The following is a 25,269-nucleotide window of genomic DNA, read 5'->3' on the forward strand; positions in this document are numbered from 1 at the left end:
CTGCCGGCAGCCGAAGCCATTAGTCATGAGCATCAATAAGGGGGACTTTCCAAAAGTCCGTCCCGGGCAGGGCAGCGGCCGCACAAGGCTGGCATTCTCGGCGCTGGAAAATTACCGAGCCAAGTGTAAAATTCCACCAGCGGCTCCTTGTTGCCCCCGCGGGTTCGGTGCCCTGGCGGTGCCAGCCTGTGGCAGCGGGGGCACAGCGCGGAGCCACCCCGCGCTCCGCAGGGAGGGTTTGCCGAGGGTTTCTCCTTCCCGGGGGAATTTACAGGGTAAGAGCTCCATCCCTGCTGTCCCCGAAGCCCCTGCGGGGCTGCCGGCAGGTGACAGGAGCCCTTCTGGCTGGCAGTGACGGTGACACGCGCGGGGTGGGACAGGCTCCCAAACCCCCGGCTGTTCTCTGGAGAGGGATCTTAGGCAGTCACCTCCCAGCCTCAGTGTTTGCTTTCGTTTTATTTCACTGTACCCGGAGTTTTGAGAAGGCTGGAGGGCGTTTGGAGACTCTAAGAAACCTTTGGGATGGGGGATGAGGGAGTTTTCTCACCTCCTGAGGTTAATCAGCCAAACATCAGCCCCGAGCGCAAACCTTCCAAACGAGGTGGCTGAGGCTGTTCCAGCTGCGCTGGTGAAGATTTTTTCGCCAGCTTTTCTTTAGAAAGAGCTGACAGGGAAGGAGGAAAACCAAAGGAGTGCATCCCAATGGGTGTTTTAAAAAAGTTTCCTTCAGTCTCCTCGCATCCGTGACAAGGAAGTTGATGCTGCAGTGACAGCGAGATATTTGGAGATGATTGAGGGCAGCAGGAGAACGCAACTGGGGATGTTTATATAGATAATGTTTATCCCTCGAGTTTAATGCTGCCTGGAGGAGCTGCTCAGAGCTTTGCACCCCAAAGAAACCAGCAGCATTCTGAGGGATCCCCTAAAAACCTTCTACGAGTGCCAGCAGCAGGAAGCGCAGCCAGTGTGAGGAGCGGGATTTCACAATCGCAGCGCGGCTGCTGCCCCAGCAGGTCCGTACACAAACTAAAAACTGCTCGGTGAAACACAAACCATCCCTCTCCTCCTCCTCCTCCTGGGCACAGCAGCGCTGACAGCCCGGCTCGGAAAGGCGAGTTCAGCCAATTAAGGATGCATTCATTGTTCTTTGTCTCGCAGGTGTGAGTCAGCCCGAGAGCTGCAGGTTTTGTTCAGCAGGGAGACTCCGTCCCACCCCCATCCTCCTCTTCCCTCCCCGCTCCGGCGAGGAATGAAAAAAGAAGAATTCAAGAATTCAGCCTTGACCTTGCCCGGCTGCCGGAGGAGCCAGACTCGGTGTCGCTGCCGTGTCCTGCCCTATCTGAGCGTGTCCCGAAGCCCAGACGGACAGCGGGACTGCAGGGACACGGCACAGGGACAACGGGGACAGCTGGTGCCACCCCCGTGCCCTCCCGGCAGGTGACACCGAGCCGCTGTGCGGGAGGGCGCGGCGTCCCTGGTGACCCGCACGGGGACAAGGGGATGGCACCTCCTGGAGCGAGCACTGCTGTCCCTTGTTGTGCCCGGAAATCCGCGGGGAGAAACGCAACCTCTGCAATCGGCAGGGGAATCACCTGTGGGAGCTGCCCCGGGTGCCAAACCCTGCCAGGTGACACCTCCTGTGCCCTCCTGTGCCTTCAGCTGCCAAACCCTGCCAGGTGACACCTCCTGTGCCCTCCTGGGCCTTCAGCTGCCAAACCCTGCCAGGTGACACCTCCTGTGCCCTCCTGGGCCTTCAGCTGCCAAACCCTGCCAGGTGACACCTCCTGTGCCCTCCTGTGCCCTCAGCTGCCAAATTCTGCCAGGTGGCACCTCCTGTGCCCTCCTGTGCCCTCAGCTGCCAAATTCTGCCAGGTGACACCTCCTGTGCCCTCCTGTGCCCTCCTGTGCCCTCAGCTGCCAAATTCTGCCAGGTGACACCTCCTGTGCCCTCCTGTGCCCTCCTGTGCCCTCAGCTGCCAAATTCTGCCAGGTGACACCTCCTGTGCCCTCCTGTGCTCTCCTGTGCCCTCAGCTGCCAAATTCTGCCAGGTGGCACCTCCTGTGCCCTCCTGTGCCCTCAGCTGCCAAATTCTGCCAGGTGGCACCTCCTGTGCCCTCCTGTGCCTCCAGCTGCTCCAGGGGGATTTGGGATCCCCTTGGATCTGCAGGGGAATCACCTGTGGGAGCTCCCACAGGCCAAACCCTGCCAGGTGACACCTCCTGTGCCACCTGTGCCCTCCTATGCCTTCAGCTGCTCCAGGGGGATTTGGGATCCCCTCAGATCTGCAGGGAAATCACCCGTGGGAGCTGCCCAGGTGCCAAACTCTACCAGGTGACACCTCCCGTGCCCTCGTGTGCCTCCAGCTGCTCCAGGGGGATTCAGGATCCCTTCTGATCATCAGGGGAATCACCTGTGGGAGCTGCCCCTGCTGCCACACCCTGCCGGGTGGCACCTCCCGTGCCCTCGTGTGCCTCCAGCTGCTCCAGGTGCCACTCGCTGCTGTCCCTGAGCCGCCCCAGCCCCAGGAATGGCTCCCAGGTGATGAATTCCTGCTGCCCCCCAGGAATTGCTGCAATCCTGGTCGGAGCTGGAGCACGGGAAGGGCAAGGCTCGGCTTCAGCTGAGTCACAGCACGTGGGAATCGCCCGGTGTCACCCCTGGGGGCAGAGTTCACCCACAGGCACAGCTCGGGGTGATTTATCAGCTTTGTGCTGCTCCATTCCCGTGCCGGGCTCAGGTGGGGGCAGCGCTCAGGGAAATGAGCCCGGGCTGGGAAATCCTGTGATGTATTGGACTCCTCAAGCCAGGTCTCATAAGTTCTTGGAGATTTATGTCACACCCAAGGTAGCTCAGCTACCTTAGAAGGCATAAAAGCAGCAGGATGGCTTCTGTGGCAGTGTTGGAAAGAGAAAAGTTTTAATAAAAGGCAAAGTAACAAAACTCTTTACAGAGAAAAACTGAGCTAGGTGCAAGAGGCCCTCCTGCTCCGGTAAAACACCTCACAAAAGCCATCGGTTTCTTTGTTCTCTTCTTTTTCTAGCAAATTGCTCAGGTGGGACTTTTTGGCTCCTGTCCAATTTGCCGTCCTTAAGTTTGAGGTGAAGTCCCCCAGGGCTATGAGATGTCTTTTTACCTAACCGAGGAGAGAAACTTCTGGGTTTTTTTTCCTTTTTAAGGAGACAAAAAATAGTTTTGTCACTCTGTCAACAGAGGGCACATTGCTATAACGATGCCCTGGGAGCACAGCCCGAACACGAGCTGTAAATGGTGAATAAAGTGAAATGAAGCCGTCTCTGCTGGCCCAGCCCACCTGAGAGCTCCACTGCGAGGTGCCGACCTCGGAGCTGCCTGTCTAGACTGCAGACTTTGCTGCCAGCAGGGCAGAGCAGACACTTGTGGGGTTCAAGTTGTTTCACCCTAAGGGAGACATCCCAGCCGAGCCAGGAGGGTGAATCACAGCCCGGGAACAGCTGCTTTTCTCCTCGATGGATGGCACAGATACCCTGTGATGACTGTGTCAGACACAGACACACAATGCACACACGGCTGCAGCTCACTGAAATGAAATCCCAGCCTGGACAGACCTCAGAAGTTTCTCTGTCATGGGGTCAAGCAGGACTAAAGGCAATGGAGAGATATTCCCTGAGCCAGCACCTGGAAGTGCCACTGAGTCACTGCTTGCAGACATGTGCTTAAATCATGGAATGATGGAATATCCTGAGTGGGAATAAACCCCCAGGGATCCCCCAGTGCCAGCCCTGCCCTGCCCAGACCCCCTGAAATCCCAGCCTGGGCATCCCAAAGGCTCCTGGAGCTGTGGCAGCCTTGGGGCCGTGCCCATTCCCTGGGCAGCCTGGGCAGTGCCAGCACCCTCTGGGCAAGAACCTTGCCCTAAACCCAAACCTAAATCCCTCCAGGCCCAGTCCCAGCCCCTCCCTGGTGCTGTCCCTGTGCCGGAGCAGAGATTGGAGCTGTCCCTTGGACAAACTGCAATCCCAGTGAAGTCTGACCTCAGTCCCGTCTGCTCCAGCTGGACAATCCAAATTCACACAATCTCTCCTCATGCGGCCCCTCCAGACCCTTCACCATCCTCATGTCCCTCCTTTGGACACTCTGAGAGCTTTAAATCCCTCTCATGTTGTGGTGCCAAAGCTGCACCTTCCTCTCCTGGGCAAAGCTTCCACAGCCATGGGCTGGACCCGACCCTGCTGCTCCTGTGAGGGTGTCCTGATGCCCCTGGAGCTCAGACCCAAACCCTAAAACTCATCCCATCCCATCCCTGCCATGGCAAAAGGCCTTGAAACCAAGAATTCCTGTCTTTCCTTCATGAAATCCTTTATCTGTTTAGAATTCAGAGATTCGTAAGCTTAGTTCAAAAAAAAAAAAAATAAAAATGGAAGTATGTATTGGAAAGAGGTGACTGCTTTCATACAGAATTTCTACCATGGAATGGTTTGGGGTGGGAGGGACATTAAAGATCAGTCAGTGCCATGGGCAGGGACACCTTCATCTACCCCAGGGTGCTCCAACCCCCAGTGCCCAGCCTGGCCTTGGGCACTGCCAGGGATGCAGGGGCAGCCCCAGCTGCTCTGGGCTGTCCCAGTTCCTGTCACAGTAAAACATTCCCAGCTCTGGGTCTGCATTTCACACAAACCCGAGGCTGGAATCCCTTTGGATGTGTTGTTCCCTCTGGAAAAATCAAGGCCTTGAAGAAAAGGAGAATGGAATGAAGGAGTTTCTGCAGCTCACTGGGGGATAAATGGGTGAACACAACGTGGCCTCAGGGGTCTCACAGGTTGCTCCTGATGCTCTGAACTAATTATTCCATATCCAAGTCCTTTAGCCTAAAGATAAACAAAAAGTCCTCATCAATCTCTTCTTTTCCACTTTCACTGCTCCCTCCTCTTTTCCAGCACGAAAGCAGTGGAAGACGAACTTGGTCTCTGGAGCTTACAGTCATTTTATCCCCACCAAACACTGACCTTGATGTGAACTAATTAGGATGGCAATAGATTATTAATAGGAGTGGGTAAGGTGAAGTTTTGTCAGTACAAAAGAGGCCTTTGAGATGACAGCCATTTCCACTTTCATGGTGCTATCCCAAGTGCTCAGAAGAAAGCCTAGAAACTAATAAAGGAGAATTCATCCAGAGGCACCGAGTCAACCCCCCAAACCCTTGTTCAGGATGGCAGACAAAAATCTGCTTGGATTCTTTTAAATCCCATCACAGATCAGGATTAAAACAACTTCTGGTAATGAGCAGATCTCTGATGATCTAAAGACACCCTGGCTCATTAGACTGAGGAAATAAGTGACATTTCAAATGCAACCTTCATTCTTGAACAGCTGAGGTCACCTTGAGAGAAATGCTGCTGCATGAAAGCTCTCTCCAGAGTGCAGCTTTGATTTACAAGGGAGGTGAGGTCTTCTCCACGTGAACATCTGTTTGTACGGCCTGAGCACCACGCACAGACTGGGTTTGGAAAGGCAACTGAGGAACTGCTTATGGTCCTAAACAAAACCAGACTTGTTGGAAGCTCTCCCAAGGGATCTGCTCCCCAAAACTCTCACAGGCTGATTTGAGATCTGCACAACCCAGATGGGAAATGAGTCAAGCCAGAAGTTTGTGCTGAAAGCCCCAGCTCAGAGCCTTGTCAGAAATCCATTTCAAATCCCAAAGAGATGCTTTGCTTCCTCTCCAAAACCCCTCAGTAGCCCCTTCCACCCAAGCCATGGCCATGTGAGGTGACAGCAGGACCTGTCCCCGACCCACCCTGGAGCTGAGGGCCCAGCCAGGAGGGAAGGATGGGAGGAAGGCCAGACTCATCTCCACACTCACAGCTGTGGGATGAGAGACAAACACCGGGACTAAAGGAAATGTCCTTCTGGATTCATGGAATGATGGAATGTCTGGATTTCATGGAATGATGGTGGAATAAACCCACCAATATCATCAGTGCCAGCCCTGCCCTGCCCAGAGCCCACCAAGCCCAGCCTGGGCATCCCTGGCAGCGCTGGCCAAAGGCTCCTGGAGCTGTGGCAGCCTCGGGGCCGTGCCCATTCCCTGGGCAGTGCCAGCACCCTCTGGGCAAGAACCTTGCCTGAAACCCAACCTAAATCCCTCCTGGCCCAGCTCCTGCCCTCCCTGGGTGCTGCCCCTTCTCAGAACAAGTTCTAAAGCTGAAGGGGAAGGGAGCGGGTCCAGTGCTTCTCTCTGGTGTTTCTGAGGTGACAAGGAGAAAATCAAATCAACACACAGAGAATCCCTTCAGTGTCCTTCCAAAGCAAGGTGCCAAAGGTGATGGCCCTGAAGAAGAAGGCAGAGGGCTGGGAATGCTCAGGGATCAGCCAGAAATGCTCTGGACACAGACTCTGCCTCAGGCTGCCCAGAAAGGGGATTCACCTGTCAGTGATGCTGGGACGGGACCTGGGGGCAGCTGCTGATGTCCCAAGCCCTGGACATGTCCCTGCTCCTTCTCCTGGAGCTTTTCCTGTGGAAAATGTGGGAAACCAGACAGAATCCCCAAATCCTTGAGGCAAGAAAAGCCCTCCCAGCCCACAGAGTCCCATCTGTGCCTGGTGCCCACCTTGTGCCCAGCCCAGAGCACTCAGTGCCACCTCCAGGGCACACCTGCAGGGATGGGCACTGCAAAGCTCCCTGGGCAGCCCCTGCCAAGGCCTGAGCTCCCTTTCCATGGGCAAATTGCTGCTGCTGTCCCAGCTGAGCCTGCCCTGGCCCAGCCTGAGGCCGCTCCCTCTGCTCCTGTCCCTGTTCCCTGGAGCAGAGCCCGACCCCCCCGGCTGTGCCCTCCTGGCAGGGACTTGTGCAGAGCCACGAGGGCCCCTGAGCCTCCTTTGCTCCAGCCCCAGCCCCTTCCAGCTCCTCAGGGATTCTGCAGCCCCTTCCAGCTCCTCAGGGATTCTGCAGCCCCTTCCAGCTCCCTCAGGGATTCTGCAGCCCCTTCCAGCTCCTCAGGGATTCTGCAGCCCCTTCAGCTCCTCAGGATTCTGCAGCCCCTTCCAGCTCCCTCAGGGATTCTGCAGCCCCTTCCAGCTCCTCAGGGATTCTGCAGCCCCTTCCAGCTCCCTCAGGGATTCTGCAGCCCCTTCCCAGCTCCGTTCCCTGCCCTGGACACGCTCCAGCCCCTCCAGGGCTCTCCTGAAGGACAGAACTGGGCACAGCCCTGAAGGGACAATCCCTGCCCTGCTTCCCAAAATGTTGTGTCCTCCCATCCCTCTCCCAGCTGCAGGTTTGTGTGCAGGAGGTGTGAGCAGCGAGGGTGGAGTGAGAATAACAGTGTGGAAGGAAAGTTGTAATCCTGTAGAGAACAGAGGTGTCAACACATGTCAGATGTTGCAAAATGTCCTGGTGTGGAAGAAATTCAGTAATTCCCAGTATGACCAACAAAGTGCTGTTGTTTTGCCAGGCTGAGGAAGATTTCTTTTATGGAGCAGGAAATGCTGGATGTTTTATATAAATAGCAGTTTCACTTTCTGTATTAAACAACTTCAAATTGACCTTTTTAGCTACCAAAGCCTGACCTTTAGCTACCAAAAACTTCTGGATTTGAAACGCCCAGCTTGCTAAAACCTCTTTTTAAACACAACCCCATGACCAGCCAGTCTGCCCCGAAATATCCTGCAAAACTCTGGTTCTCCCTTAGCAATTTTGAGCCTCTGAAACATCAAAAAGTTTTAGAAAGTCAGCTGAGCACATCTGAACTACCCCCAATGTGCTGAGCAGAGCAGTTTTGGGCAGCTGTGGCAAGGAGAGTCATCTTTTACTCGGAGTAAAAGGAACTTTTCCATTTCAGAACCATCTCAAAGCTAAACATAATCTTGATATGTAAGCAAATATTATTTAAATAGGGGTAAGAGCAAATATTTTTTATGTTTAATGTAAAAACCCAATGCAATGGCACAAAACCAAAGTTACTGTTGTTTATATTGGGGATTTGCTCAGGATGGAAAAACTTCAAAAATTGGATTATTATTATTGAATTTAAATATTTTTTTTTACATCTGCATTTACAAAATTTCAAAAAAACCCCAGCCACATTTGGAAACAATTAGTTTGAATTCACCCACAATTCTACATTTGCTGGTGTTGTTTTGCAGTTGTTGATATTTTGAGACCGCCAGAGAAACAAAACAACACCAAAAAAAAACCCCTTTGTTTATTTGTGCAGCTCTTTCATCTGGTTCAATTAAGATGCTGCATTACTCATTTTTTCCCCACTGTGATCCAAAATGATTTTGGAGCTGCATTGGCACCTCCAGCCAGGGAATTAAACAGGAAAGGGTTCATCCCCCCATCCTCCAGTATGGGCATTTTGACAGAATTTGAGAAGGGACTTTGGAGTTGTTTTAATTATATGATTTATTATTTTTTTATCTTCTATATAGATAGGAAGGGTGAGTTTGGCTCACATCTTTACTGCATGGCTTAGAAAGTCATAAGACTCTAGTTACAAGACTCTTAAAAGATTTCATGATTAATAAAACACTGCTGGCAAGGATATTTATGTTTTTGACTTAATCTTTAAATATTTCATCTTATGGATTAATGCTACAGTGTGAGCTTTCTTAGCATACAGTTTTCCTTTCCTTTCCTTTCCTTTCCTTTCCTTTCCTTTCCTTTCCTTTCCTTTCTTTCCTTTCCTTTCCTTTCCTTTCCTTTCCTTTCCTTTCCTTTCCTTTCCTTTCCTTTCCTTTCCTTTCCTTTCCTTTCCTTTCCTTTCCTTTCCTTTCCTTTCCTTTCCTTTCCTTTCCTTTCCTTTCCTTTCCTTTCCTTTCCTTTCCTTTCCTTTCCTTTCCTTTCCTTATTTTTGTTTACTTTTGTACTATTTTTTATTTACTATAAATGTAATTTGCTTTACTTTTGTAGCTATTTTCCTATATCTTACACTCTAAACTTTTTTCTTCTACTTATTGTGTCTCTACTTCAAACTATAAATCCACACTCTCGCTTTCCGCGTATAAGTTTGGAAGCCTTTTCTAAAGTCAGATCAAATCTCGTGTTTAATTTTAAACTCTAGTTTACAAGCCCTGAGAATTCCCTACATTTCAGTTCCAAAACTCCAGCAGCTCTTCCCATCCTCCCCTCTCTCCGAGCCAGCCTGAAGCTCCAGAAAAGCCCGGCCTGAGACACGAGGAGGCAAAGCCAGACAGACGCCCGGGAAATGCTGGAAGGATTTGGGCCCCGAGGCTGAAGTGCTGTTTGTGGAGGCTGGAGGAGCCCCTGGAGCTCCCCAGAGCCCAGCAGAGCTGGAGAGTGGCCACCCCTGGCCTGGGAGAGGGGTGCAGAGACAGCATCGAGCTCCTGTCTGCCTTTCTCACCCGGGGCCTTTTCCTGCGGCTCCGGCACGGACGTGCAGGCGCGGGCAGCAGGAGCTCTGCCATCTCTGCTGCTCCTCACACAGCTCAAACCTCATGGTCCTGATGGAGACCACCCCAGCAAGGAGAGCAAAAAGTTGTGTTTTGGTGGAATTTGGACTCTTTTCCACCTCGCTGGGTGGAGGTGCCTCCCTCTCATTTTTCCCTCCCTATTCTTCTGCTCAAGGAGATGTTTTGGGGCAAAGAATGGAGACAGCAGCAAGAATGACACAGTGACAGAATCCCAGGATCACTGAGGTTGTGAAAGATCTCCAAAATCATCCAGTGCCATCTGTGCCCTGTGCCCACCCTGTCCCCAGCCCAGAGCACTCAGTGCCACCTCCAGGGCACACCTGCAGGGATGGGCACTGCAAAGCTCCCTGGGCAGCCCCTGCCAAGGCCTGAGCTCCCTTTCCATGGGCAAATTGCTGCTGCTGTCCCAGCTGAGCCTGCCCTGGCCCAGCCTGAGGCCGCTCCCTCTGCTCCTGTCCCTGTTCCCTGGAGCAGAGCCCGACCCCCCCGGCTGTGCCCTCCTGGCAGGGACTTGTGCAGAGCCACGAGGGCCCCTGAGCCTCCTTTGCTCCAGCCCCAGCCCCTTCCAGCTCCTCAGGGATTCTGCAGCCCCTTCCAGCTCCTCAGGGATTCTGCAGCCCCTTCCAGCTCCTCAGGGATTCTGCAGCCCCTTCCAGCTCCCTCAGGGATTCTGCAGCCCTCTCCCAGCTCCCTCAGCCCCATCCCAGCCCCTCTACAGGAACAGGTTAAATGGAAAAACCTGCCCAGGACAGGTGTGCACCCCCTGCCTCCCTCTGCCACCAGCTCAGCACCAGCAATGACAAAGCAGACAGGGAAGGGAAAAGTTCTCAACCATTCCAGCTACCACAGGAGGCACCTCTAAGACATCTGTGCTGCAGAACAGGGGCACAAAGAGTGGCTGAAGAGAGAGCATGAGGACAAGGATGAACAACCAAAGTAAATATCTGATATTTAATCTAAACCTACTCCCAGTCCGAAGCTGTTCCCCTTTGCCCTGTCACTCCATTCCTTGTAAATCATCTCTCTCCATCTCTCCCTCACGTGTCTGCCCCAGATATTCCTCTAAAATTCTTCTTCTCCCTTAGCAATTCTGAACCTCTGAAACATCAACAAGTATTTAGAAACTCGGATATATTTTCCCACACAGAAAACAGGGATATGCTCCATCCCAGCCTGCCTGGTGAGGAGACAGCACTCCCTCAGTCCTCCCTTTATTTTTTTTCCTCCTTCCAAGATGAAACAGCAGTGGGATGACAGCCCTTGGTGGAGATGTGTGCAACAAGGCCCTCATTGTCTCGGCCAGGTGTGAGATTGGGGCTGAGCGGGTGCCAAGAGCCCCGGTATCAGTGCCAGCTCTGCGAGCTGCAAACACAACCCCAGCCTCCTGTAATCCCACTGCAGCCAGCCAGAGACTCAGCAATTTAAGGCTTAAGACACACACACACACACACACACACCATAAATCAGAGAGGATGTACCAGCCAAGCGTCAGCTCCTTGGGCAGATGCCTGCAGACCGTCTGTGCTCATCAGACCTGGCCTCGCTGCCTGCTTGGAAACATTCGTTTTTTTTGTTTTTTTTTTTTTTTTTTTTTCTCTCAAGATGAGAGGCTGGGTGGAGCAGCCAGCTCAGACACATTTCCATGTGCCCTATCTTGCCCCAACAGCCCTCCTCTCTCTGCTGGCTTTCTGCAGGCTGCTCGCCTCGTAAAGTCTCTTTATTCACAGGGCAGGAGAGAAGGAATTACATCTTGGGGAAATGTTTAATGTACAAATACAGAAATCACATGGACGTGCCCTCGGTAGGCACCACCCTCCTGAAACAAAACCCTGCCCTGCCATGGGAGTGTGGGAGCTCTGAACATGATCAAACAAGCACAGGGATTAGCACAGCTGTCTTTCTTTTCTTTTCTTTTCTTTTCTTTTCTTTTCTTTTCTTTTCTTTTCTTTTCTTTTCTTTTCTTTTCTTTCTCACTCCTTCTTTCTCTCTCCCTTCCTTCCTTCCTTCCTTCCTTCCTTCCTTCCTTCCTTCCTTCCTTCCTTCCTTCCTTCCTTCCTTCCTTCCTTCCTTCCTTCCTTCCTTCCTTCCTTCCTTCCTTCCTTCCTTCCTTCCTTCCTTCCTTCCTTCCTTCCTTCCTTCCTTCCTTCCTTCCTTCCTTCCTTCCTTCCTTCCTTCCTTCCTTCCTTCCTTCCTTCCTTCCTTCCTTCCTTCCTTCCTTCCTTCCTTCCTTCCTTCCTTCCTTCCTTCCTTCCTTCCTTCCTTCCTTCCTTCCTTCCTTCCTTCCTTCCTTCCTTCCTTCCTTCCTTCCTTCCTTCCTTCCTTCCTTCCTTCCTTCCTTCCTTCCTTCCTTCCTTCCTTCCTTCCTTCCTTCCTTCCTTCCTTCCTTCCTTCCTCCCTCCCTCCCTCCCTCCCTCCCTCCCTCCCTTCCTTCCTTTTTTCCTTCACCAGCTGGATGATGGAGACCACAAGAGCCTGGCACAAACACGCAGGGATGGGTTTCTCTCACTTGAAATGTCTCCTTCTATTTCCATGGAAAAGCCCTCCCAGCCCAAGGAGTCCCAGCTGTGCCCTTTGCTCCAGCCCCAGCCCCTTCCAGCTCCCTCAGGGATTCTGCAGCCCCTTCCAGCTCCCTCAGGGATTCTGCAGCCCCTTCCAGCTCCCTCAGGGATTCTGCAGCCCCTTCCCAGCTCCTCAGGGATTCTGCAGCCCCTTCCAGCTCCCTCAGGGATTCTGCAGCCCCTTCCCAGCTCCTCAGGGATTCTGCAGCCCCTGCCCAGCTCCGTTCCCTGCCCTGGACACGCTCCAGCCCCTCCAGGGCTCTCCTGCAGGAGCAGAACTGGGCCCAGCCCTGGAGGGACCCCAGCACAGAGGGACAATCCCTGCCCTGCTCCTGCTGCACACACAATTCCCCATCCAGCCCAGCTGCCAGGGGCCTCCTGCCCCCCTGGGCACCCCTGGGCTCGTGTCCAGCCCCTGTCACAGCACCCCCAGGTCCTTTCCTGCCATTCCCACTTTCCCACTTTTGTCCAAGTTAACACCATGCTCCTTTTATGCTGAGTGGCAGAGCAGCTCCTTTTTGCTGGTAGATTCCCTCCCCCACGAACTAATTAATCCTGAAGTCAAATTTGCCAATGGTTTTGCATGGAAAATTGCTCATATTTATGTAGCTCTCAAGGATATCAAAGGATATTCACTGTGCTTTGAGCAGTTATTCACAGGTTGCAAGATGAGAAGCATTGTTTGGAAAATGAAATTCACCTTTATGCAAAGAGAGCTGAAAGCATCACCGGTGCTCCCCTTGCTCAGGCAGCTGCAAATCATCACCTCAAGAAAATCCAGAGTTCCTTTTCACTCAGGGCTGCCTTTCCTACAGGCCAGAGGATGCAGCAATTTACAGGAATTATTGCCATGCAAAGGAATTTTGGTTTCATTGGTTTTTCTCGGTGTTGATCACCTGAATTTAATTTGCAAGAAGCTGAGAGAGCCCAAATTGGCCAAGTGATGTGTTAAATAATTTATAATTATAAATAAACATGCAAAAGGCCAAGAAGGAGTGGCATTGTTCACCTGCACAGGAGAAGCTTTGGGCTGAGCTCAGGGTGGCCTTGCAGGGCCTGGAGGAGCCCCAGGAAAGCTGGAGAGAGACAATTGCCAGGGGATGCAGGGACAGCACACAGGGAATGGCTCCACACTGAAAAATTACAGGTTTAGATCAGATATTAGGGAAAATTTCCTCCCTGTGAAGGTGGGCAGGGGGTGGAATAGAATTCCCAGAGCAGCTGTGGCTGCCCCTGGATCCCTGGCAGTGCCCAAGGCCAGGCTGGACACTGGGGCTGGAGCAGCCTGGGACAGTGGGAGGTGTCCCTGCCATGGCAGGGGTGGCACTGGATGATTTTAAGCTTCCAAATCCAAGCAATTTCTGACAGAGGATGACAACTCCAACAGTTTCTGCTTCTAATTATTTCTATTTCCATCCCATTTTTGTGCACCTGACCAAAGACTTTCCCAACATTTATCCGAGTAAATATCCCTGAAAGTTCCTGAAGCTGAGCACCAAACCCTGGGAGCTTCCAGAATCCCTGATATTGAACTGAGCATTTTGCCCCTCACAGACCAAACCAAAGCAACCTCTGGAAATCAAACCCAACCTGAGAGCAAACCCTCGAATTTTTAACGGCCCTCTTAAACATCCTTTTGTTTTTCAATGCTTTTAAGAGAAGAGCTGTACAAATAGGCTGGGGATGGTCAGATGGAGCCAATTTGATTATCTAATGTGCACTTCCCCAGGTCATTGTTCCTCAGCTGTGAACAATCCCCGTTTGTTGGGGTCATAATAGGCTGAATACACAGGGAGAGCTCAGGATGAGTTTGCTAAGGGTGTTGTGTGTACTCAGCCACATAAAAGGAGCCCTGTGAGTGCTGGCACCACGTGGGTTCCTCAGGGAATGATCCTGTTGGATGCCATGTCCTGCTGAAGGCCTGGCAGAGGAGGATTTGAAAGGAGCTCCCCAAGATGTGGATAAATCCCAAAATCCCAGAATTAAAGTTGGAGAAGACCTCCAAGATCGTTCCCTGTGCGCTGTCCCTGCATCCCCTGGCAATTGTCTCTCTCCAGCTTTCCTGGGGCTCCTTCAGGCCCTGCAAGGCCACCCTGAGCTCACTCCAAAGCTTCTCCAAGTGAATAATCCCACTTCTTCTTGCCCTTTTGCCCCAAGCCTGGTGCCCACCCAGCCCAGAGCAGCGAGTGCCATGTTCAGACCTTCCTTGGACACCTCCAAACCTCCCTGGGCAGCCCCTTCCAAGGCCTGACTGCCTTTTCCAGGAAGAAATTTTTCCTGATTATCCAACTCAAGCTCCCCTGGCACAGCCTGAGGCTGTTTCCTCTCTGTCCCTGTTCCCTGCGAGCAGAGCCCGGCCCCCAACAACAGCTCAAGTTTGGAGATGTTCAGTTCAGAATCTGAGGGCCAAGAACACCTTGAATTACAAAATCCAAGTGGCATCTTCTGGCAGCTGGGCAGCACCAGGTGAAGGAGAAGCTGTTTTCAGTGGGTGTTTGTTTTTAGGGTAAGGAGCCCTTATTTATTTATTTCTTGTTTGTTTTATTTACCACGGAAGGTAATTTGAGCTCTGCTATCCAAACCGTGGCGTGTTCTGCCAAGAGGGGATTAAAGAGGAGAATGCTGTGGAAAGAAACTGGGTTTGTCTCTAAAGAACTCAGATTTGATTTACCAGGGTTTTGCAATCAGTGCTTTTAATCTTCCTCATGACTGGGACATTCAAAGGCCAAGAAAATGCTTTGAGGGCCAGTGGGGAACAACCCCAAACATGACAAAAACCTCAAATGTTGAATGTTTGCCATCCAAACTTCAGAATCATGGAATGGTCTGGATTGGAATTGACTTAAGGATAATTTTGTTCCAACACCTTCCACTATCCCACATTGCTCCAACCTGGCCTTGGACACTTCCAGGGATCCATGGGCAGCCACAGCTTCTCTGGGAATTCTATTCCGGGGCCTCCCCACCCTCATGGGGAACAATTCCTTCCCAATATCCAGTTTAAACCTGCCCTTGGGGCAGGCAGAGATATTCACTTTAAACACCTCCAGGATGAAATGAGATTAACCCCGGGAAAGAGCAGGGAGCCAGGCTGAGGTGTTTCCATGGAAAAGGAAAAGCTCCAGGAGACAGAAATGTCCCCTGAGGTAGAGCTGAAAGATGCTACCCCAAAAACGAGGAGAAGAGCAGGGAGAGGCTCCACCTCAGACAGGTGAGAGAGATAAAGGAGCAAGGAGTGAGCCCAGGAAATTCTCTGGGAGAATCCTGGCAGGAAATTCCTGCCCTGGGTCAGAGATCAGCTCCACTTTCCCAAGGACATAACGGAGAAGGGCTCAGGGAGTGGAAGGGGATCAAACCAAACAAACCAGAAGGAATCGCTGTGCAAGTCCAAAACTGAACTGGGAATGCTTGTCCCTGCCTGCCAGCTCTGCTCTCAGGATCCATCAGCTCTCCCGTGGTAAAAGACATGGACTGATTAATGAAAATAAAACTGTGCCTGGGCATGAGCTGCCCAATTTTTGAGCTGCCTAAAGAATCAGGGAGAGGGTTTTCCAAAGGCAGCTCCATAGCTGGGACTGGTTTCTCCATGGTTTAGGTGCTTGGACATCTTTAAAAATCCTCCTGAAACACCTTTCTGCTTCCTGAGTTTTCATAAATGCTCTATAAAAAATCAAACTCTCAATTGTTTTCCTAAAAAAATAATGGAATTAGTGTCAAAACATAGAACAAAATACAGATCTCTCAACTTCTCTGCTTGAAACTCAAGATTTCATTTTTGTTTTTTGGAGTTATCCTTGAGGATGCTCCGTGTGGTGGAAAAAACGTGGGGAAAAAAGCAGAAGAAAAAATTGCTGGAAGTGCAGGTGTTGCTTGGGGACTGAGAACATATTTGTTGCTTTTTCAATCCCAGGAAGTGCCAGGCATTTGGAATATGAAGATTGGTATCTCAAATATATCGACACTTGGAAATCTTGCGGATTAACCACCATGACATAACTCTTTCCATTGGTTGATGGAAAAGCCAAACAATTTCAAGCCCTTTTTTAGTTTATTTTCCAAGCTGGATATGAGGCTCATAAGCAAGGCTGAGGCCCTGGAGCTGGGAATGGTGCTGGGAACACAGGCAGGTGTTGAGGAATTGGATCCTCACCTTGTTCTGCCCCATGTGGGAGCTGCACCAAGGGAAATACAGGGTGGAGAGCAGGGAAAGGTTTTTCCAGCCAGGGTGAGAAAGTTCTGGAATGGCTGCCCGGGGAGGGGGTGGAGTCCCCATGCCTGGGTGTGTTTAACAAAGCCTGGATGTGGCACTGGGGGCCAGGGCTCAGTTGGGGCTGGGCTGGACTCGATGGTCTTGGAGGTCTCTCCCAACCCTGGGATTCTGGGAATTCTGTAACTTCTGTGAATTCTGGGAATTGCTCTGCACAAATCCCTGACATGAGGGCACTGAGGGGGGTCGGGCTCTGCTGCCATGTCCAAGGGAAAGGAGGAGAGGAAATGGCCTCAAATTTAGGAAGGGCCTTGGGACACTGAGCACATCCAGAGGGGACAACGAGGCTGGAGAGGGGCTGGGAACACAAACCCTGTGAGGAAGCCCTGAGGGAGCTGGGGGTGCTCAGCCTGCAGAAAAGGAGACTCAGGGCTGCCCCCATCACTCTGCACAGCTCCTGAAAGGTGCCTGTGCTCACCTGGGGCTGGGCTCTTGCTGCAGCAGCACTGACACACCCAGAGCACACAGCCTCGAGCTGCACCAGGGGAAATACAGGGTGGAGAGCAGGGAAAGGTTTCTCCAGCCAGGGTGAGAAAGTTCTGGAATGGCTGCCCGGGGAGGTGGTGGAGTCCCCATGCCTGGGTGTGTTTAACAAAGCCTGGATGTGGCGCTGGGGGCCAGGGTTTGGTTGGGGCTGGGCTGGACTCAATGGCCTTGGAGGTCTCTTCCAGCCCAGGGATTCTGGGATTCTGGGAATGAAGGAGGGACAAATCTGTGGCTGAAGGGAAGGGATCATGGAGAGGCTGGACAGATCCCAGTGCTGGAAAGGCAACAGAGGCTCCAGCACAGGTGGGATTTACCCGTGGAAATGCTGAGGACCTGGAGGTTCATGTGGGACCTGGGAGTTTGCAGGGAAGGGTTTCATCTGGAGACTGAGATCCAACAGAGGAAAGGGTTGAGAATCATGGAGTCATGGAATCCTGGAATGATGGAATGGTTTGGGTTGGAAGGGAACTTAAAGATCATCCCATTCCACCCCTGCCATGGCAGGGACACCTCCCACTGTCCCAGGCTGCTCCAGCCCCAGTGTCCAGCCTGGCCTTGGGCACTGCCAGGGATCCAGGGGCAGCCACAGAGATGATTTTTAAGCCCCTTCCAACCCAAATAATTCTGTAATTCCATAAAACAGGAGGTTTACATCTAGATTTGTAGTAGGGAGGTGTGAAAATGCAGGGATTTTTCCTCAGAGTGGATTTCCATGGGCCAGAATTCCAGAGGAATTGTTCTCTGTGTGCTAACCCAGCTGGTGTGCTGGATTGAAACTGGTTGGTGACACCACAAATGGACACCAGGATGGATCTGCAGCTGATGGCACTGCAAAAGTGCTCCTTTAAAGGAAAACTCTGGAAATTTCTGATGGAATTCTATATCAATATCATCTGCTGAGCAATAATTGCAAATCCCTTCCTGCACTCTCAGGAAAAAGTATTTCTCTCTAAATGGAATGGAATGGAATAGAATAGAATAGAATAGAACAGATAGATATCATATTCTAATATAATATTCCCTTTTTTTGATGGAGACCCTTGGAGCCCTGCCTGCTCCACAGATCTGCTTGGCCAAATATTTTGGGAAAGCATCCCAACTTCCATGAATTTCCTGTGGCTGTGGCACTGGAGCTCTGGGTCCCCACCATGGGGTGGCTTCAGCTCCTTTTTTTCAGCTCCTTTTCAGTTTTTGGTGGCTGCTGGCACAGAAGGGAGTGGGAAGGAGGAAGATCACTTCTTCCTTCTCATCCAGAGCAGGATCCCAGTGGAAATTCTCATTCCAGGGAATAGGAGGTGGAGGGAGATCCATTAAAGGGGGTCTTCCCTGATCAGGATGGACAAATCGTGGTGGGGAAACCTTCTGGGGGTGGAGAGAACATCCAGAAGTGCTGGATCCAGCCCTGAGGAGCAGAGCTGAGAGGAAAAGTGCTGAGCTCAGGCAGCACTGGCTGCACATTCCAGGGAATGTTTTTTGGGATGGAGAGGTTTGTAATCCAGTGGGAAGGCGATGATCTGCTGGGAAAGCACCACGTGCTGGGTGAAACAGCAGAGTGTCCAAAGGGAATGGAATTAATCCGTTTTTAACCTGTGGCACAAGGGGAAGAGCTGGGAATTCCCTGATCCTGGGAGCCTCTGGAGCTGTTTGGGAGCTGAGAGCACGCCAACCTCAATGCCCCAAAACCACCTGAAAATTGCATTTTCCAGCAGCAAAATGTGGGGGCAGACTGACAACTCCATCAATTCCCTTCTAAACCACTGCAAATTCTTCTGGTTCTGTTAACACACAGCTTATGAAACAAAATTAAAAATGAAAATATTAAAAATTGGGGGTTGATCCGGGCAGAGAAGGAACAAAGCTGGTAATTCCCTGGCTGTAATTCCTGTTTTCAGTGCTGCCCTTGACTCTCCTCCTGCTTTTCACGGCTTCCTGGGAACCCTGATAAACCCAGGCTGTGTTTTTTGTCCAGGATCCTGATAGCAAGGACCTTGAAATGTCCCTTAAACAAAGTGTGGTGCACCTGGAGGAAGACAAAAGCCTGGCTCGTAACAAAATAATCCCTCAGTCTTCGTGTTTGGTGTTAATTCAAAGAGCTGAGCTTGAAATGATCTCCCTTGCTTTGTTTTCAGGGCTAATTCTTCCCTTCAAGAGCTGTCAGCAATTTTATTCCAGCCTCTCGTTTCCAGGGATTTTAGATTTGGTCATAAAAGCGGGAAATTGAACATCTAAGGTTACAAAATTTGCTTTAAAAAAAGCCAACTCAGGTATTTTAAGGTTATCAAAGCTTTAAAAAAGAACTGGAGGTGTAGCTTAAAGTGATTTTTTGTTTCCCCTAGACAAAACAGCTTGTTTAATTTATTTTTTTCAATAAATAATTAATAAATCCCCCAAGTGAAAACATCTAAACAGTTGGAAAGTAATGAAGAATCTTCAAGGCCAGGTTGGATGGAGAAACCTGGACCAGTGGAGGTGTCCCTGGTTGGTTTTAAGGTTCTTTTCCAACCTAAACCAATTTTTTTTGGGTCTGTGATTCTGTGAACATTTTTTTGGCTAATTAAAAAAAAATTATTTAATTGCACCTTTTTGGATGATATTCCTAATCCCATTTATTTATGCAATTTATTAACTCCACGTCAATGCCTCCACAAGAATCTTCTGGGCCTGAATTTTTAAATATTTCTGTTGGCCCCTCAAAAAATTCTGCTGTGAAGGAACCTTATGTTCTTTTTTTTTTTTTAATTACCCACTCTGGTTAACTTTAACCACTGTAAAATTAAGAATTGTGGATTTAGTGTCTGGTCCAGGATGATGTTGGGAGAAACTCAATCTTAATACATATATTATACACATATGATATATTTATATTTATTATTAATAAATATATAATATAAATGATAGAAATATATAACAGATAAAAATAGGAATATATATAATTGATTAAAATGTAAAATATAAATATATAATAGATATAAATATAGATATTATAGCTATATTATGCATACTTCTAATTAAACTACACACTACTAATATCAGTTTTATTATTTAATTATAGAAACTTTCAATATAAATATAAATATAAATATAAATATAAATATAAATATAAATATAAATATAAATATAAATATAAATATAAATATAAATATAAATATAAATATAAATATAAATATAAATGCTTTTCAAGGCTCTAACACCCTCAGCACAGCTCCCATGGCTCTGCCTGTTCCTTATTTTCCCCTCCGCACAAAGGAAGGGGTGAGTTGAGGTCAGGATCTCCTTTTTCTGTGCGTGGAGGTCAAATCCTTTGACATTTTACACTCAGTTCTGGCATGAAACAATCTCTCAACTTAAACCATGTGGTGGAAGCTTTTCCTCCCCTCCTGTTCCCCTCTGGTCTGGGAATTGGCCATGGTTAAAACTTCCAAGGGAACAGGTGGACATGGCTCCCTCCTTGTGATATGAAAGAAGCATAAAAATTGAATTAAAGCAATTTATGGGCTCTGAATTCAACTCTTAACGTGGATTTGTATCCGTGACACAAAAGGTTTTATTCTTTTTATTTTTATATTCTTTATATTATTCTTTTTATTATTCTTGATATATTCTTTTTATTATTCTTTATTCTATTTATTTTATTTCTATCTGAACAAAAGGTTTTATTATTTTGATTTTTGTACTCTTTATATTATTAATTTTGTTATTCTTTATATATTCTTTTATTATTATTTTTTCTGTTTATTTTATTTGTATTGGAACAAAAGGTTTTATTCTCCTGTTTGAGACTTGCTAAAATAGGAAGTTAAAATTACCCTCAATCCTTTTCTAGCTGAAAACTTCAACAAATAAACAGTGGCATGGCAACCTGCCCCTTGCAACCCAAGAACTGCTCTGAGATGTCTATTTTAGTTTTGGGGTTTTTTTAAAGATAAGTGGGTTTGGATGAGTGGAGGAGCAGCTTGTGGTTCCTCCTGGTGGGAGCTAAAGCAAAATTTTGGGATACTGCTTGGAATTCAGCAATCCCAAGCTGGGGTTTGTTCTTATAAAAAGCACTTGGTGCTCTCTTTGGTGAGAAAGTTTCACCAAAAATGCTCCAGGATGCAAAACGGGCAGGAAGGTGTGAAAGGGGATGTTCAGAATTGTTTTGGTTTTCATGGAATCACAGAATCCCAGACTGGTTTGGGTTTTGGAAGGGATCTTAAAGATCGTTTTGTTCCACCCCTGCCATGGCAGGGACACCTCCCACTGTCCCCAGTGTCCAGCCTGGCCTTGGGCACTGCCAGGGATCCAGGGGCAGCCCCAGCTGCTCTGGGAATTCTATTTCAGCCTCTCCCCACCTTCCCAGGGAACAATTCCTTCCTAATATCTGATCTGAACCCACAAAATGTTCAGTGTGGAGCCATTCCCTGTGTGCTGTCCCTGCATCCCCTGGCAATTGTCTCTCTCCAGCTTTCCTGGGGCTCCTCCAGGCCCTGCAAGGCCACCCTGAGCTCAGCCCAAAGCTTCTCCTGTGCAGGTGAGCAATCCCAGCTCTCCCCTTCGCTCCCTTGTTTTGGAGGCCTCTGGTCTGAAACTGAATAACCAAAAATAATAATAAAAAGAAATGAAATATCCCAGCTCACACAAGAGGCAAACCCTAATCCAACCACACTTTGATCACCAAGGGTAAAATGATGGTCCTGGAGCTTTTTCCTACCCCATCCCTGTTTCTCCTGCTGTGATAACTTGACCCTGAAAAGGTGAGCCCTGAAAGTTAAAAGGGTTTATTTTCCTGATATCCACTTCAAACCTCTGCAATTCCATCCTCAATGGACAACACCCGTTTGGAAGAGAAAGTGGAAGCAGGAGAAGAGAATATCCACGAGGAAACATCCATGGCTGAGCTGCATCCACAGGTGAAACATTAAATCCTCTTTGAAACAGCCAAGCCCAACCACCTCCTACAGCTATTCCCAGAGGGAGCAGCTGGATCCAGGCCCTGCATGAAAAACCCATCGGGAATTCCACAGGGAAGCAGGGAAAAGGGATCCTGGGTGTTAAACCTGATACTCTGCCAGGCAGAAAGTGTTCCCAAGAAGCTGAAGAATGTGAGGCTGCCACCTCCACCCACGTCTGCTCTGCTGAGCAGCCACAATAAAATTTGGGTTTTTTAATAGGAACAGAGCTGCGAGCAGGAGAAAGCCAGCGTGGATTGCTCTGCAAATCAGCGAGACGAGTGAGGGGGATGTGAGGGGTTGGATCCTTCACCTGAGCTGACCTGGAATTGCTCCAGCCAGGGGAAGGAACTGGGTGGTGCTTCCAGTTTCTTTTTGCTTTGTAGAGCACATGGTCATTGGCTGATTTTTAGTGGTAAAATCAGTAGGGTTTAGTATGGTTAGATTGGGGTTTTGGGGAAAAAATCTTCCCCGTGAGGAAGAGACAGTTTGCCCACAGAATTTTGTGGCTTCCCTATCCCTGGAAGCATCCAAGGCCAGCCTGGATTGGGCTTGGAGCAGCCTGGGATAGTGGAAGGTGTCCCTGCCCATGGTTTGAGTTGAAAATAAATGATCTTTAAGGTCCTTTCCAATCCAAACCATTCCCTGATTCTGTGATTATCAAAAGTACCCCAGACCCATCAGATCTGCAATAACTCCACTAAGCCACAGACCTTCCAAGCCCTGGGAATAAAGGAAAGTTCCAAGAGTTGCCTGAGGTGAGTGATAACCTTTCCTGCCTGCAGGAAGGAGCACCCTGCTCTCAGAAATAAATCCCAAAATAAGAACTATTCCCAATTCCCTGTAACTATTCCTCTCCAAAATCCCAGCAGAGAGCCTTGACTGAGCCCATTTCCTTCTGGTTGGAAAAAGAGAGGAACACTCTGTTAGGAGCAGCACCCGCTAAAACCAACGCTGTCCCACTTTTTTGGGTCCATCTCCCCACGAATCTGCATTTTGATAGTGCTCAGTGACCTGACCCACTGCCCAAATTTCAGCAGGAATTTTAACAGGGACAGGCTCAGCTCCAGGAGATGCCAGATAAGATTCCAAGCTGGATGACTCTGTTTCATCCGAGCCTGGGAGGAAATCAGACTCCTGAGTGACCCTTTTGCAGGTTTTCATTCCAACAAAACCCCCTGGAAAACCACCAGCCACAGAAACAGCTCTAAGGCAGCGTGTCCTAGGAAAGCCTCAGCACTCAGAGGAAATTTTGGGAGCATGGAGAATTTTGCAAAGCTCTCTTTGCTGCTGCCTTCCTGGGAAAGGTCAAAGCATTTCCCTCTCTTTCCAGCACCCTCATGGACAAATGTCCATTGGGAAATACACCTGAAACAAGTCCTGGCTTTGCAAGACAAACATTGGTTCTGCAGGCAGAGGCAAACAAAACCCATGAGCTGGGCTGACACTGGGAAGACACAGAACAGGGCCCCTTAAAACTGCCAGGCTTCCCAACATCCAAATATCCACTGGGAAGCTCCTTTTTTCACTCCTCAAAGGCTCTCATGTGTCAAAAATCTCCAAGGAGAGCCTTAAAGAGATGGAAGCACAGTGGAGCCATGAGCCTGTGTAGGCTGTGGGGTGGGGGAGTGGAGAGAGGATTAGAGTGGACCTCTTAAAACATTCCCAAATTCAACCATCCAGGCTTCCCCAAATCCAAACATCCATGAAAAAGCTCCCATTTTCACTCCTTAAACACTCTTCTGTCAAAGATCTCCAAGGAGAGCCCCAAAGAGATGTGAGCCCTTGTAGGCTGCAGGGATGGAGGTGGGCGAGCGGGGGGAGGATTAGAATGGACCTCTTAAAACATCCCCAAATTCCCAAATTCAACCATCCAGGCTTCCCAAAATCCAAGCATCCATGAAAAAGCTCCTCTTTTCACTCCTCAAAGGCTCTCACATGTCAAGGATCTCCAAGGAGAGCTGAGAAGAAGTGGAAGCAGAGCAGGGCTGCAATCCCCCATAGGCCAAAGGATAGAGGACTAGAATGGACTTCTTAAAACCTGCCAGGATTCCCCAAATCCAAACACCGATGGAAAAGCTCCTCTTTTCACTCCTCAAAGGCTCTCATGTGTCAAAAATCTCCAAGGAGAGCCTTAAAGAGATGGAAGCACAGTGGAGCCATGAGCCTGTGTAGGCCGTGGGGTGGGGGAGTGGAGAGAGGATTAGAGTGGACCTCTTAAAACATTCCCAAATTCAACCATCCAGGCTTCCCCAAATCCAAACATCCATGAAAAAGCTCCCATTTTCACTCCTTAAACACTCTTCTGTCAAAGATCTCCAAGGAGAGCCCCAAAGAGATGGAATCTCAGCAGGGCCGTGAGCCCTTGTAGGCTGCAGGGATGGAGGTGGGCGAGCGGGGGGAGGATTAGAATGGACCTCTTAAAACATCCCCAAATTCCCAAATTCAACCATCCAGGCTTCCCAAAATCCAAACATCCATGAAAAAGCTCCTCTTTTCACTCCTCAAAGGCTCTCACATGTCAAGGATCTCCAAGGAGAGCTGAGAAGAAGTGGAAGCAGAGCAGGGCTGCAATCCCCCATAGGCCAAAGGATAGAGGACTAGAATGGACTTCTTAAAACCTGCCAGGATTCCCCAAATCCAAACACCAATGGAAAAGCTCCTCTTTTCACTCCTCAAAGGCTCTCATGTGTCAAAAATCTCCAAGGAGGGCCCCAAAGAGATGGAAGCACAGTGGAGCCATGAGCCTGTGTAGGCTGTGGGGTGGGGGAATGGAGAGAGGATTAGAATGGACCTCTTAAAACATCCCCAAATTGAACCATCCAGGCTTCCCAAAATTCAAACATCCATGAAAAAGCTCCTCTTTTCACTCCTCAAAGGCTCTCATGTGTCAAATATCTCCAAGGAGAGCCCCAAAGAGATGGAATCTCAGCGGGGCCATGAGCCCTTGTAGGCTGCAGGGATGGAGGTGGGCGAGCGGGGGGAGGATTAGAATGGACCTCTTAAAACATCCCCAAATTCCCAAATTCAACCATCCAGGCTTCCTAAAATCCAAGCATTCATTTGGAAGTCCCTCTTTTCACTCCTCAAAGGCTCTCACATGTCAAAGATATCCAAGGAAGAAGTGTAATCAGAACAAGGCTGTGAGCCCCCATAGGCCACAGGGTGGAGGACTAGAACAGACTACTTAAAACCTGACAGGCTTCCCAAAATCCAAACATCCATGAAAAAGCTCCCATTTTCACTCCTTAAAGACTCTCATGTGTCTCTCTCACGTGTCAAAGATCCAAAGATCTCCAAGGACAGCTCCAAAGACATGGAAGCACAGTGGGGCCATGAGCCTGTGTAGGCCGCGCGGTGGAGGTGGGCGAGCGGAGGGAGGAATAGAATGGACCTCTTAAAACATCCCCAAATTCAAACATCCAAGCTTCCAAAAATCCAAACATCCATTGGGAAGCCCCTCTTTTCACTCCTCAAAGGCTCTCACATATCGAGGATATCCAAGGAAAGCCAAGAAGAAGTGGAAACAGAGCAAGGCTGTGAGCCCCCAAAGGCCGCAGCATGGAGGACTAGAATGGACTCCTTAAAATCTGCCAGGCTTCCCAAAATCCAAATATCCAT

At 49.6% G+C, this 25,269-nt stretch overlaps 1 protein-coding gene across 1 annotated transcript in view; it reads right to left on the minus strand.

The window, feature by feature from the left end:
* Positions 1–25,269, minus strand: part of RUNX1 (RUNX family transcription factor 1) — a 204,719-nt gene that overhangs the window by 18,423 nt on the left and 161,027 nt on the right. The window lies entirely within an intron of this gene.

Source organism: Ammospiza nelsoni, chromosome 2, assembly GCF_027579445.1.
Source record: "Ammospiza nelsoni isolate bAmmNel1 chromosome 2, bAmmNel1.pri, whole genome shotgun sequence".
Taxonomy (NCBI): Eukaryota; Metazoa; Chordata; class Aves; order Passeriformes; family Passerellidae; genus Ammospiza; species Ammospiza nelsoni.